The sequence below is a fragment of the Aotus nancymaae genome, unplaced genomic scaffold (genome assembly GCF_030222135.1).
Source record: "Aotus nancymaae isolate 86718 unplaced genomic scaffold, 86718_ANA_hifiasm-v0.15.2.pri h1tg000062l, whole genome shotgun sequence".
Taxonomy (NCBI): Eukaryota; Metazoa; Chordata; class Mammalia; order Primates; family Aotidae; genus Aotus; species Aotus nancymaae.
In genome coordinates, this window is record NW_026988476.1 from 40,386,539 (window position 1) to 40,400,690 (window position 14,152).

At 43.5% G+C, this 14,152-nt stretch overlaps 1 long non-coding RNA gene across 1 annotated transcript in view; it reads left to right on the top strand.

Annotated features, from left to right (window-relative positions):
- The window catches only part of LOC135270386 (uncharacterized), a 179,220-nt gene that overhangs the window by 7,781 nt on the left and 157,287 nt on the right, over positions 1 to 14,152 (top strand). The window contains exon 2 of the long non-coding RNA XR_010338530.1: positions 1,614 to 1,726. This is a non-coding gene — a long non-coding RNA (uncharacterized LOC135270386). The remainder of the gene's footprint in view (positions 1 to 1,613; positions 1,727 to 14,152) is intronic.

Genomic DNA, 14,152 nt, shown 5'->3' on the forward strand with positions numbered 1-14,152 from the left:
TTCTTTCTTTACTCCAAAATTCTATCAGGTATGGGAATGGGAGGGCAGGGTAGAGCAGGTGCCCCTGTTCACACCCACTTTACCTCTTTACTCACCTGACGGCTTCCTACTGCAAACACCTGCAGGCTTTTAATAGTGCCTGGGAGTTAAGGAGAGTGGTTCTTAGAGAACGATGGACAAGATTTGGGGATGAAATCCAGGTTCCTGCCCCTTGTGTGGGACAGTTCTGCACAGTTTTATAGAAGTTCTGGCAGGACTGAAGCCCAGCTGTCCATCGGGGTTAAATAAATAGCCTCTCAGGAATGCACCTGGATGGGCTTCCTCGTGTTTCCTGGGACCACTTCCCAAATAACTGGCTCTCAAGTCCTTAATTCAGGGTCGGCTTCTGGGGGAACTTATGGTAAGGCATGCTGCAAGAACAAAAAGCCAGGAAATGTTGGAAAGAGAAAATGGAGAGCTCTGAAAAAATATACACAACAACTAAAGTATTTTGGGGTCCTGGGGTCCTTTAACAGGGACCACTGGGACACAAGGATATGTGGCATAGTTTCTCTACACAGAAACTATGCCTGAGGGCTGGAGTGTAGTTATCTGAGTGATGTGTATTCTCTTATTTAAGAGGCCATGGGAATAAGTTCGATATTTGAGAATAGGTTCTACTTGAAAAGTGAACATAGGTTGTGATGCTTAAAGAAATGATTTGTTGGCTATCTAGAATCTTGAGTTTCCTGAATGCCCCTTTCCCTGATGACCAGGATTTATTGGATTTTTAGTTGAATTAAAATCATTGCCTTTAAGCCTCAAAGCTCCCAGTTCTAGCAGTTTGGTGCTTTAATATTCACATTCTTTATGTTTTTCAGTCTTTGATGTTATCCCTTCTCATCTCCTGTTTGCAAAATGGAATTAGGTTTTTGTTTTTGTTTTTGTTTTTTAAGTCTGCCTTCCCACAAAAGCCCCCTTTCTATCTTGGCCATTTCAGTGTTCCTTCTTGTGCACCATTATCTCATTCCTGGGGTAAGGGGATTGGTTCTGCATTCAGTATTCCAAGGGCCAGTGCAGTACACTGAGATTTGTACTTCTGCTTTGTTTCCAATCCAAATCGATTATTTTTTTTTCAGTTTTCATCCAGATGTTTATATCATGTAAACACAGCTTGAAAGTGTTCCTGAACTGCTTACAGATGTATGCCAGTGACACCCTTTCCAAATTATATATAATGATGCTCTGGATCTATTTATATCTATGTCATAGTCTCTGGCTTGAATTTTAGCTGTAAGACTAAGTTGAAAGAAAGTGAAAAATTCATGTGTTTGGGTAAATTGTCCACTTGATTAAAGACTCCAGATATTTAGAAATATTCAGGAATTGATGCCATTTTTTCACTGAATGCTGACATGTCTGTAACCATGGTGTTATGCCTGAATGTTTGTGTCCATTCCAAATGCACATGTAGAGGCCTAGCTCCTATGTGATAGTATTTGAACAGCAGGCCTTTGGTAGGTAATTAGGGTTAGATGAAGTCATGAGAGTGGGGCCCTTATAATGGGATTAATACCTTTATAAGAAGAGACAAAAGAACTCTCTCTCTCTCTCTCTCTCTCTCTGCTCACAAGAAAGGTCAGCTGAGTACACAGCCAGAAGGTGCTCATCTGCTACCCAAGGGTAAAGTCTCACCAGAAACCAATCGTACTGGCATCCTGATCTTAAACTTCCAGGCTCCAGAATGGTAAGAAAACTAATTTCTGTTGTTTATGCTACCTAGTCTATGGTATTTTGTGGTAGAAGCCTGAGCACATTAATTTATTTGAGGACCTAGATTCTGTTGAGCCATTTAGTTTATGGTCACAGTGACTTAAATGTGCTGTATACCTATTTAGACCAAGCCAAGACATATTCATCTAATGTTTGACACCAAAAAGATACCCTTTAAGGACCAAGGGTCTGCTCAATTCTTATCAAAGTGTTTATTGCAAGATATAGTATGTATAGGTGATTGCATAAAGGATGTGTAGAAAATTGTGTTTTCCAAAGATGGTGGGAACCATATCTCTCATCCATATGCTTTTTTATGATGTGATGGCATGCCTTTTACCAAGAAGTGGGGTCTTTGTCCTCTTTCTTTAATCTGAGTGGGCTTGTAACTTGCTTTGTAACCAACCAAATTCAGCGAAAGGGACTTTGGATAATTTCTGAGGCTAGGCCAGAAAAGACTATCTAGCTTTTGTCTGGGTATCTGGGACATTCATCTTTGGAACGCTTAGCACTTAGTAGGCAGAAGAATTCTGAATACTCTCAGCCTCCATGCAGCGAGGCAGCCCTGGCCCTATGGAAAAGCCATGTGTGAGTGCCCCTGTCTGAGCCAACAGCCAGCACCAGCCATCAGCTGTGTAAGTAAAGATGCTTCCAGATTCCAACTTTCACATCACCCCTATGTGAACACCAAACATCATGGAGCAGAGCAAGCTATTCTTGTTGTGCTCTGTCCACCTTCCTCTTTCTCAAAATTGTAAGCAAACTAAAATAATAATTTGAAGCCACTAGGTTTTGGGGTAATTTGTTATACACCTATAGTAATTGGAACAAGTGTACATCTCACTGATTCTTCTTGCAAGAAGATCCCACCTCTGAATCACACAAGTCCAGCAGAAACCTACCTTCTTTAGATCTTGTCTTCAGCTGCTCTCAGGTGTGGTGCCCTGTTTTGTACCAGCAGGCAGGATCAGAGGCAGCTATTCTGTAGAGATACTGTTGAAGATGGAATAGAGTTCACTTAGGGCTTAGTGCAAGAAAAATTGTGCTTTCTTGAAGGAACTGGTGTCTTGCAAACACTGTGAATCTTATCATTTGCTCAGTTTTCCCTCTTTGCATTGGCTTCTCTGATTCTTGGGACCAATTTTGGAACCAACTTATAATAATTAATCTTATCTCTTTATATTCTGCTGTATTTATTTTTGTAGGCCCCTCAAAATACTTCTGGAACAAAATGAGGTAAGTGGATTAATGAAGGGAACAAATATCCCTCAAACTCTGATGTTTGAGATTATTATTAGACTGAACTAGTTCCAACACATAACTTTATTACAACTAAAAACTAAACATACTTTATACTCTCTGAGACAAAAATGCAAGAAGCTAAAAGGGGTAGTCTAAGCCAAATGTTAAAAGAAATAATCATCACTACAAGTAACATAATATCGTGTACTAAGCAAAGTAATGAGATCCTTAGACAGGAAAAATAATATTTTTGAGCACACACTGACTCCCAAGCAAAGATTTTCTAGATCCTTTATGTACACAATTTTATTTAATCCCAATAAAACAGCTCCATGGACATGCAGTTATGTTATTTTGCTGAAGGCATAGATCAGATCCTGTTCATGTGAACACCATGCAGATGTGATTCTTTCTTGGGGATGGGGTTTCGTTGTAACTAGTTGTGGCCCAGGAGAAATTCAGTGCCCTGGCAGGGAAGGCAGTCACAAGAAGGAATAGTGACATTCCTGCAAGGGACAGCCTCTTATACAACCACTGCTTTCTGAGCTCATGCTTTCAGAACCGGATGTTTCATTTTCTTTCTCCTTTTCCATATTATCACCACTATGCTCCGACCTCTCTGGAAAATAACACTGCTTCTTCAATGAGGTTCCCTGGAGACCTCTCAGATGTCTGCTAGACTGTGGGTGAGGCTTCTGTTATTCCCGACTCTGAGAGTCTGCTTGTTTCTGGGCACTGACACACAGAGGCATGCCATTTCTCCCTACATATGGATGGGAACTGGGAAATGTGTTGTTAGCACCAAAATAATTCCTCTCAATGGATGGAGTCATGAGCAGATCAGGGAAGCATCATGACCAAGGGCTTCTGGGTGGGGCTTGGACATTCTTGCATTTTGTGTCATGAACTGTTCACTGTAATGATACCCTGCTTGCTGCCTTCTTGGCAAGGCAGTGATTTTAAGCACCAGAAAGGAGAAACCCTGACCTGTGGGCAAAAACTCCATCCAAGACCTAACCACAAGCTGCTGTTTATTTGGGTAATACTGCTGAAACTATGACTTAAATTCTCAAATTTCTCTAATGGCTTGTCTGCGTAAACAATCTTTTGGTTACTATTGGAGTTAAAAGTAGGTATGAAGTGACACAAGGGGTGATTTGGGTGAGCCAAACAGCTGGACACCTTCTCTCTGCTGGCCATGGTGCCTGAAGTTCTATCATCCGTGGTTCGCACCACTGAATCAAAAGAAATTTTTCAGTGTTCAAAAGTTTCCTAATACAATTTTCCCTGGATTGATACAAGCAGGTAGATGGGAGTCAAGGTAGGCTACTGCCTTCTGTAAATTCAGCTCTCTCCTCCTCAGTTCCAAACCCACGAGCAACTAGTACCTGTGACCTTCATAAGGTCCTGGTTTGGTCCTGGCCAGTTCTGTACCAGCTCAGGATGTTCGTATCCTTCACATGCCAGCAGATGGGGTTTGGCAGTTCACTCACTCATTATTAAGTCAGCAAATAGTTATTGGGCAGGTCCATGCTCAGGGACCAGGTATTTTGGCCAGACTTTTGGCATACTGGAGTGAACAAAGTCCCTACCTTCATGGAGCATATATTATAGTGTAGAAGGTAGAGAATAACAAGTTCACCAGTAATGTGTATGGGTCATATGGTGGCAAGTTATGTGGAGACAATGGGGAGTGGGGGGAGGGCTAGAGAGTGAAAGGGATGGTGAAAGTTGTGTATGATATTATACTGGCAGACAGAGAGGTTCTCTTGGCTGAGGTGACTGTTGGGCAGAGAGTTGTAAGCAGTGGATGAGCTATTGGGACCAGCATGCCAGGACAGAGAGCGGTAGGGGCAGAGTACCTGAGTGGGAGCTGGCTTGGTGGGGCTGAGGAACAGCTGGAGGCCCGGGTGGTTGGGTGGAGGCATGGAAAGGGTGGTAACGAGGAAGTCAGAATGGTTGGGTGGCAGGAGGAGTTACTCCTGATTCCCCAGTCCAAGTGCCTTGAAGGCCTGGAGTAAGCCCTGGTAGAGGAATCACTCAGGAGCTCGATCCTGAGCCCTGGTTACCTGGACGAGGCCCTGGAAACTGCCTGTCGACTCCCTTGGGGCTATAACCCCATCCTTCTCTTCTTGAGTCAGCAAATATCAACCCTGCTACAGGGTGCTTTCCAGGGCCCTCCCTGGGATGACCTCTATAGCCTTCAGTTGGCCACTTCCCACCTCCCCTACACCAGCAGAGGGGGCAGACATCTTGCAGGTGGTTCCCCTTAGCCCCAGCCCTACTCTGTCTTAGCTTCTGTGTCACTCCTTATACCCCCAACTATCCTCCTATCCCTTTTCTGAGCTTGGGCCTGTTTGCATAGAATTATCAAAGGAGCTGTGAGAACAAATACCTTCAACCAGGCAAGTGTGGCCAGGGCTCACCCTGGGTACGCCTCTACCACCCTGGGGAAATATACTGAGTGCTTGCTATGTGCCGGGAACTGTGCCTTTCATATGTCAAGATTTCATTTAATCTATTCCACTTCTCAGTGAGGTACTACTACTAAGTTTTAGGCCAATTTTACAGATGTGAAAATGGAAGCCCAGAATTGCTAAGTAATTTGCCCAAGGTCACATAGCTGGTGAGTGCTGAAGTTTTGGTTGAAACCCAAACCTGTCTTACCCAGAGTTCTTGTTGAATGTGTGCAGGAAGAGGTTCTGAACTGAGAATGTTAACAGGAACAGCTCTGTGGCTCTAGGCATCAAGGAGCTGATCTATGCATCCTGCTTGTGTTGTTCACCCACCAGGAATGAAGATCCTGGAAACTCTCCCACCATCCTCCACCAGTGACAGCTCTACTATTCCAGCAACCAAAACGGGTCTGCTTCCCTGGCCTGGAGTTCCCTGATTCCAAAAAGAAAACATCCTGCTTTTGTAGTATTTCCCCTGATATATAAATATTGCTTTTCCTGGCCCTAATGCCTAGCCTCTTACATCCAACTTTCATTGAATGCCTGGTGGGTGGCAAGGGCTGGGAACACAAAGCCAGTTACAGCCTGGCCCCTGCCATCATGGGGCACCCAGAGTAGAGGACCAAGTGACCTCTCAAGGCAGCTGTCCCCTGACCCTGTTTTCCTGATGGAAAAACCACACTGCTGTCTTCCCCAACAGTTCCCCTCAGATCTGCAGGTTCTCATTGAGTAACTATTACCTGTCAGCTATGGTCTTAGACTTGCTGAGGACACAGGAAAAAGTGAAATCCTTCCAGTCTTAAGGAGTTAATAGCTGGATTTGCAGGGAGGGGAGGCAGTGCAGAGCAGGTGCAAGGCAAGTACCCCAAACCCTGTGCTGTCAGGCAGAATATAAGGCCTCTTCTTGCTAAGCTATGTCTTTAAAAACAAAACAAAAAGTAAATAAAGACAATATCTTTTCTTTTCTCTTTTTTTGAGATGGAGTCTCGCCCTGTTGCCCAGACTGGAGTGCAATGGCATGATCTCGGCTCACTGCAACCTCTGCCTCACAGATTCAAGAGATTCTCCCATGTTTAAGAGATTCTCCCACCTCAGTCTCCTGAGTTGCTGGGATTACAGGCGTGCACCACTATGCCCAGCTAATATCTTTAGTAGAGACGGAGGTCTTACCATTTTGGCCAGGCTGGTCTTGAACTCCTGACCCCGTGTTCCACCTGCCTCGGCCCCCAAAGTGTTGGGATTACAGGCGTTAGCCACTGCACCTGGCCCCCATTTTCTTATACATCCTCTTGATGTATAAGAGCTCAACCACACTCCAGTTTCCATGGGCACACATTGTGGCAAGTATTTTGTGAGTTTTGTGGAGATCCCTGAAGATTTCAGGAGTATCTCAGGAGAGTTCATTCAGTTTCCAGGCTCACCCTTTTGTCCTTTGACTTCTCCTCATACCCAGATTCTCTCGGGGCTCCAAATTTCCCTCTCTGCCCTTTGGCTACCTAACTCCACCTGGCCCCAGTGAATCCTTCCTCCCCACCAGAAAACACCCACTCCCTCTCCAATATCCACTCACTGTTCAATCCTGGGACCAGTCATCTTTCCTTCTTTCTCTCTCTCTCTTTCTGTGTGTATTTCACGTCCAAATCATGTCTACCCTAAATACCTCTATTTCTTCAGGCTGGATACCAACTTTCAACATGGGGGTGCTTAAGGAATATCTGCTGGTGGGAGGGGTGCAGGGCCGGGGGCTCATTTCCTAGCTGCAGGAGCATAACTAAGCACTGCTTTGAATTTGACTTTCTGTTTATTGAGGTGACTTTTGAAGGTGCTTTGATGGAGATTATGGGAAGTGGTTAAAGACCCCTAATCCCTCTACCACCACTGTTCCTTTTCTCAGTCCCTGATGCCACTGTGTCCCTTGAGGGAGGCAGGGTGACTGCACAGCCTCCCATGCAGAGTCCCTGCCTTCCTGCTCCTTCTGATCCATTCTCCACACAGCTTCCAGGAATGGCTTTCTGTAAGTTGACTCCAATCCTATTGTTTCTCAGCTTCATTGGTCCTTCTGGCCCTTCAGCTAAAAACTCAATCCATTACACAATCTGCAGGGCCTACCAGTCTGGGCCCATCTCTTCAGCATTGGTCCAGCCTCCCTCAGATCAGCCATGCCAACTTGTTTTCAGTGCCCTGGGTGCCCTTGTGGTGTTTACACAAACTCTTCCCTCTGCCTGTAACACTTTACATGCCCCATCACCTGGTGAAACCGTTTGGATCTCTGCTTACCTGTCCAGTTAGACATCACTCCCTCTGGGATATGTTCCTGATGCCCTACACTACCCCATAGGGTGCTGGCATGGAAATTTTTTGCTGCAGATAATAAGAGCCCCTAAGTTGAGGGCTTCCCTTGCTGACTGTATTGCCAGCCCTGCTTTCCAGACAAGCCATTTTGCCCAGCCCAATGTTGTATCCCAAGTCTCTGACACAAGACTGGCACATCATAGGTGCCCCGTAGTTATGTGCTGAATAAATGAGTGAAGGAATGAGTGGGGTGTGAAAGGGATGTTTCCATGTGAAATCTCATAATGTCTCATCTGGAAAAGAGACAACACTCAGGGGCAGGGAGGCTGTGGACGATCACTACCTGAGGTTGCTATGGGAGATGCTGGAGGATTAGAAATGAAGTGCACAGCGCCTGGGACTCAGTAAGCTTTCATGGAAGAACGCTTTCCCACCCCCAAACCCATCTCCTCATCCCTTCTTCCCCAACCCTCCCTGAGTGCACTGAATGAGGGGCAGCAAAACAGAGAGTTCAGAGAAGCAGGTTTCTGGCCCTGAAAGAAAAAAGTTTCGAACAGACCATTTTGGAAATGAAACGGGAACCTTATGATGGTAACATCCCTGCCCTGCATCATATGATGTTGAAACAGGGGTGCCACATGCCAGAAGGGGTGGGCAAGGAGAAGGACTGGATGGCCTTTAGGTTTCTTTCTCTCTCCAAGAAGCTGATTCTATTATGTCGTCTTTTTATAAAAACTGTCTTTTGTTGCCTTGATTTAATATAGGTGTAGGGATGCTGAAATTCAAATATGAGAGAAATCTCAGGAAAATTACGTTACTAGGAAACCAAAAAGGTTTGGCATTCTTTCAAAAGGAATTTCTATTCTGTCACCATATATTGTTCCTGAGGTCCTGCCAAACCGAATTGTTTATATGTGGCAAAGTCTTCTTTGGGCTGGATTCCCTCCAAAAATGGCCAAGGCTCACATCTCTGAGCACCAAAAGCTACTTGTTGGCCGTGGCCTTTCTTGCCCTTTTCAGAATTAAAGCCTAAAGCAGGGTTTTAAAGTAAGATTCTTAATCCAAACAAGAGTGTGGGTTTATTTGGACATTTGTGCTCTGTCTATAAAACATAATATTTCTCCACCTCGGCACTATGACATTTTGAGGTGGGTGGTTCTTTGTTGTTGGGGGCTGCCCTTTGCATTGTATGATGTTTTGGTGGCATCTTTGGCCTCTACCAACTAGACACCAGTAGCACCTCCCCAGTTATGACAACCAAAAATATCTCCATATATTGCCAAATGTCTCCTGGGGAAGCAAAATCAACCCTGATTGGGAGCTACTGGTCTAAATAAAAAGACTGGAAGTAAGTTGTGTAGCTGTTTGGTTAATCTAGGTAACTAACTAAATCACACCTGGAACCCAGCTTTTCTGACCTCATAACCTGGGCCTAGGAGGTAGGACCTTGATGTGATTAAGATCAAGAACCCAAAGTCAAGTGACCTACATGCATATCCTGGGCTTCCCATCTCAAATTCTCAACCTCTGTGAGCTTTAGCTTCTTCATCTCTCAGATGGGACAATGATTGTACTTATCCTACTGGGTGGTCAAGAGGATTAAAGGAGATGCTGTTTGCAAAGGTTTATCACAGTGCCTTAGTAAGGCTACAATTCTTGTGACCTATTATTGTTTGTGACAAAAACTCTGCAGGTCAAAAAAGATAATCTATTCTTTGGCAAATAACTTAAATACCTGCATGCATTCTGTATTGGACAGCATAGGCTAACTGCTATAACGAACAACCCTGATGTTTAAGGGGCTGAACACAATAAATGTTTATTTTTCACCCATGCACTAGTCCGTCACAGATGTTTCTCTTAGGGCTGCTCTCTGGGAGGCTCAGTGCCAAAAAGTGAGTCGGGAACCCAGGCTCCTTCCATTTTGTGACCCTGTCTCCTTCAGGATTTTTCCTAAAGAGCAAATGTTCTGCGTAAATTGAAAGAATTCTGAAGTCAAATAAATTTGAGAAATAATACACTAATGCACTCTTTCTTGGAAATTCAAAGGGTCATTAGCATATGAAGGACTCTGTTAAGTTCTACAATAAAGAAACCTGTTGGGCTTTGTTTAACCCAGTGTTTATTAAAAAGTTAAACTTCTGGGCCGGATGCGGTGACTCGCGCCTGTAATCCCAGCACCTTGGGAGGCTGAGTGGGATGGATCATTTGAGTTCAGGAGTTCGAGACCAACTTGGCCAACATAGTGAGACCTGTCTCTACTAAAAATACCAAAATTAGCTGGGCCTGGTGGCATATGCCTGTAATCCCAGCTACTTGGGAGGTTGACGTAGAACCCGGGAGGTGGAGGTTGCGGTGAGCCTAGATGGCGTCACTGCATTCCAGCCTGGGCAACAGAGCAAGACTCCATTTCAAAAAAAAAAGAAGTTAAACTTCTGTGGGTATTGACTTTTTAAAAATACTGCCCTGTTTACTATTAGCATCTCCATGGCACAAGCACCCTATGGGAAATCTGCATGTTGGTTTTGAGCAGAGGAATGACATGATCAGACTTATGTTTCAGGAAGGGAATTTCAGTGACAGCTTTAAAGTAGTTTGTAAAGGCAAGTAATTGGACCCAGAAGCTGGCTCTGTCACAATCTAAACAAGTGATGGCCTGAACCAGGGCAATGGCAGTGGGCTGGGGGAAGAGGGACTAGACTGTAAATACATAAAATCTTAATATATCAATTATACCTCAATAAAACTGGAAAAAGAAGAGTTGTTTCAGGGGTAGAATCACTTGGACTTAGCAGTTCAGTGGCTGAAGAAATGGAAATGCCAGTATTGTCTATCTTGTATGATAGAAAAGGCTGGATACTAACAGCTGAAAGCAGATCCTTGGAGGTTTGCAGAGAAGTCACTGATGTAGGTGAGATCATCCAGGGAGAGGATGTAGAAGAGGAGAGCAGAAGGCCCAGGATGGGGTCTGGTGGAATAACTCATTGGGGATGAGAAGTCAGAGAAGAGAAAGAGGCTGAGGCTGCAGTGTATCCTGGAGATCAGGACAGATGTTTCAAGAAGGCTGTTGAAGACAGCAGATCCTGCAGAGGAATCTTCTAGAAAATGAAAGGGTTTGACCTGGATTTAAGAGCACATTGGATTTGACCTGGATTTAAGAGCATAGTGTTCTGGGGTAAGGAATGGAAGTCAACCTCAAGGCTTAGTGAGGCGATGGAGGCAACAAGGTAGACACCTCTCCAGGAAGTTTGGCTGGATGGGAGGGGATGGGGAAGGGTTCTTGAGCCTTCCTGCAGGGTACAACATCAGAGGTAAGAGGGAAATAGAGACACCAGAGCAGAGGCACCTGGGAAGGGGGGAAGGAAGCTCCTTCCTTTGAGAGGAGGGCAGCAGGCAGTGTTGAGAGTAGTGCAGAGAAACTGTGAGGTGCAAGGCAGGAAAATGGAGGGAGTTCCCTTTCTTGTCAAGATGTAGACAGTGAGGGCATCTGGTAGGAGAGAGAAGAAGAAGGGGTGTATGAGAAGGGTTGCCTCTGAGGAGATGCTGCTCAGCTGCCAAGACTCATAACAGATTTCTTTTTTCAAAATGGAAGCATTTTGATTGCTCCTGTTGATCATAAGCAATCATACTTATCAAAATTCTAATTATTAAGAAATAAAGACAAATGACAGTGAAATTTACCCATAATATCACATCCCAGAAATAACCACTGCTAGGTATGTATCTTTCCAGATCCTTCTCTTTCTCAAGATCTCAAGGTTTTTTAAAACTTATTCTGCACATCTTTTCATATCTATTCATATGATTAGACATTATCATTTTAATGGCTACATGGCATTCTATTTTATGGGTATATTATAGAGAGAGACTAATACAGAATTATGTTCCTTATAATCATGATTTTTAAAGTTTTAAAAGCTAACTGGGTTACATGCCCTCAGGACTAAACACATAAACACATTTTGTAGACAGGAAAAAAGAAAAGAAAAGAAAACAGCCCCATGTTCTGGTGTCATCTTGGACAATAACTCCATTGTTCACTATGGTTCCTTTAGGAGCTGTTTGTTCTCCTTTTTATATCTAAACGTAATTTCTACAGAATCATTCTCTGAACAAACACTCCATTTAATATATTTTCAAATAAAAATACACTGCCTCCTGATACGAGACATTGAGAAGAACCCAGTGGCATCACTATGTGATGCCAGGAGGGCATAATCGGAATCTAATGACAATGAAACACCAGAGAAAGCCAAATCTGGGATATTCTACAAAATAGTTATTCTTGCAACTTTTCTATAAGTCTGAAATTATGCCTAAGATAAAATAAATTTTAATGAGAATACAAACAAACTCATTTTTATTCCTCTCAGAAGACCTAGACATGCAGCTTGAAGTGTTTGGAAATGGCTAACTGGTGACTCACAAACCTTGAGAAAAATCACAGAAATTTAGCTTTCCTTGTTAGTGTTGCCGATCATTCACCATCTTCGGTGCCAGCCTTGATGACACACAATATCAGGTCACCATTCTCTCATGCTTGCCCTCCTGTCACTGAACCTGTCCATCCTGCCATTGGCTCCCAGTCATCAAAACACTGTGTCATTCCCATATCTACCTGACCATGGTTTTTGCATGTACATATCTAGCATTCTCTGTGTGTGGATCGTAACAGTCAAGATTTTGGGGAATACTCAGCGTCTCTGGTCAGATCAATAATTGTAGACATTTTCTTAAGACCCCACTTTTTCCTCATACCCCATCTTATAGTGATGGGATAAAATATATTTACACTAGAATATTCCCTTCCCTCATTTTGGTTAGGAGAATGTTATCTGTATACCTCAACTCTTGCTTCCTATACCCCATCCTTTCCCCCCTCCCCCAACCACAATTAAAAGTGCTTTCATTTGTCTGAAGTTTCCAGGACTTTTGTGACACAGAGTGGAAGGGGAAGCCTGAAAATTCAAGTCGATTTTTATAATAAAGTGCGAGAGAGAAGAGAAAAAGAAGTGAAGGAGGTGATTAGGCAATATAGCAAATAAAAGATTATGGAGTGTGTGTTTGGAGGAGGAGGGGGAGCAACATGGATTGAAGAAGAATTGCTGGGAGCTATGCATTAGAGAGATGAAAGTAAAAGACTAGAATTTTTCTTCTTTTTGGTTAATTTTGACTGTTTGGTTTGTGTTTTTTTTTAATTTTTTTTATTTTTTTATTGCAACTCCATATAAAGCCTGGACACATGGATCTGGGATTTACAATGGTTGTGTTATTCCTAATCTTTCAGTAGCTTCCTAATGCCTATGAAAAAACTTGTAAGCTCTTTAATCTTGTCATTCAAACCCCATACTCCATGCCCAGTCTGGCTCTTTGCAACCTTACATCCCTTGTAGGAACACTCTCCTCCGACTAAACTGGCTGACTCTCCATGCTCCCACTGTGCCATGTGGTGTGCTCACTCTGTGCCTCTGCTCACCTTCCTCCCATTTGGAGTCTGGCTTAGAAGTCTTTCTTCTCCTTAGAAACTCCCTTCCCTGGAAGCCTAGGCCTTTCAAGTGTCTCATTCCTCTGTACTTCTATAGCACTTCCTGTACATCTTGCTCTGTAGTTCTCATTCCACCATCTCTTCTTGTTAGTCATCTTTTCTTTGTGTGTGACTAGCCTCCCACTGGCTTGATAAACTCCCTGAGGGCAGACATGCCTCCCTGGTAGTGCTAGCTCAGTGGCTGTGGCTGGTAGGCTGCAAACGCTTCTGTGATCTTAGTGGCTGTGCTGTCTGACTAAACCACTTCCCACACCCTGACTTTGGCAGCCAGAGGCTGTCTGAGCTCTATTCTCCCGGCTGAGTGAGCAGAGCACTACCTATACTGCAGCCACTTCCAGTCCTTTGATTTACTTTAGAAAATTCTAACAGATATTAGGAATTTCTGCTCCTCTCCCACATAGTTGTGCCATTGGCTGAGAATTTCACTCATTTTATTTGCAGATTCTACCTTTAAGAAGATTAACATCTTCTCTTCCCATGTATTAGATATGCTGGACCCAGACCACGGGGCTTCAAACACATGATCTGTACTATAAGGCATGGTCTGCTTTGAGATCTGCTTCCAGTCATGACATCTTTGGTCCTTATTTATAAACATTCTTCTTTATTAAGACATTCGAGGTCTATTAAGTACTCCCTATACTTAAATATAATATTTTATAGCAACTTTTAAAGAAATCAATGTGTCACTTTGTTGCTGTGTCATAAATTCCTCCTTCACCTTCAGGAGTCACAGCTATTCCTTGATGTCTTATTGTCCATCTTGGGGCTACTTAGCTTTAATATTGTTCTGGACTATTTATTTCCCTGCACCAGAAGCTTCAAATGGTTTCCAACTCAACAAAGGAAAGGTCTTACTTTTCTT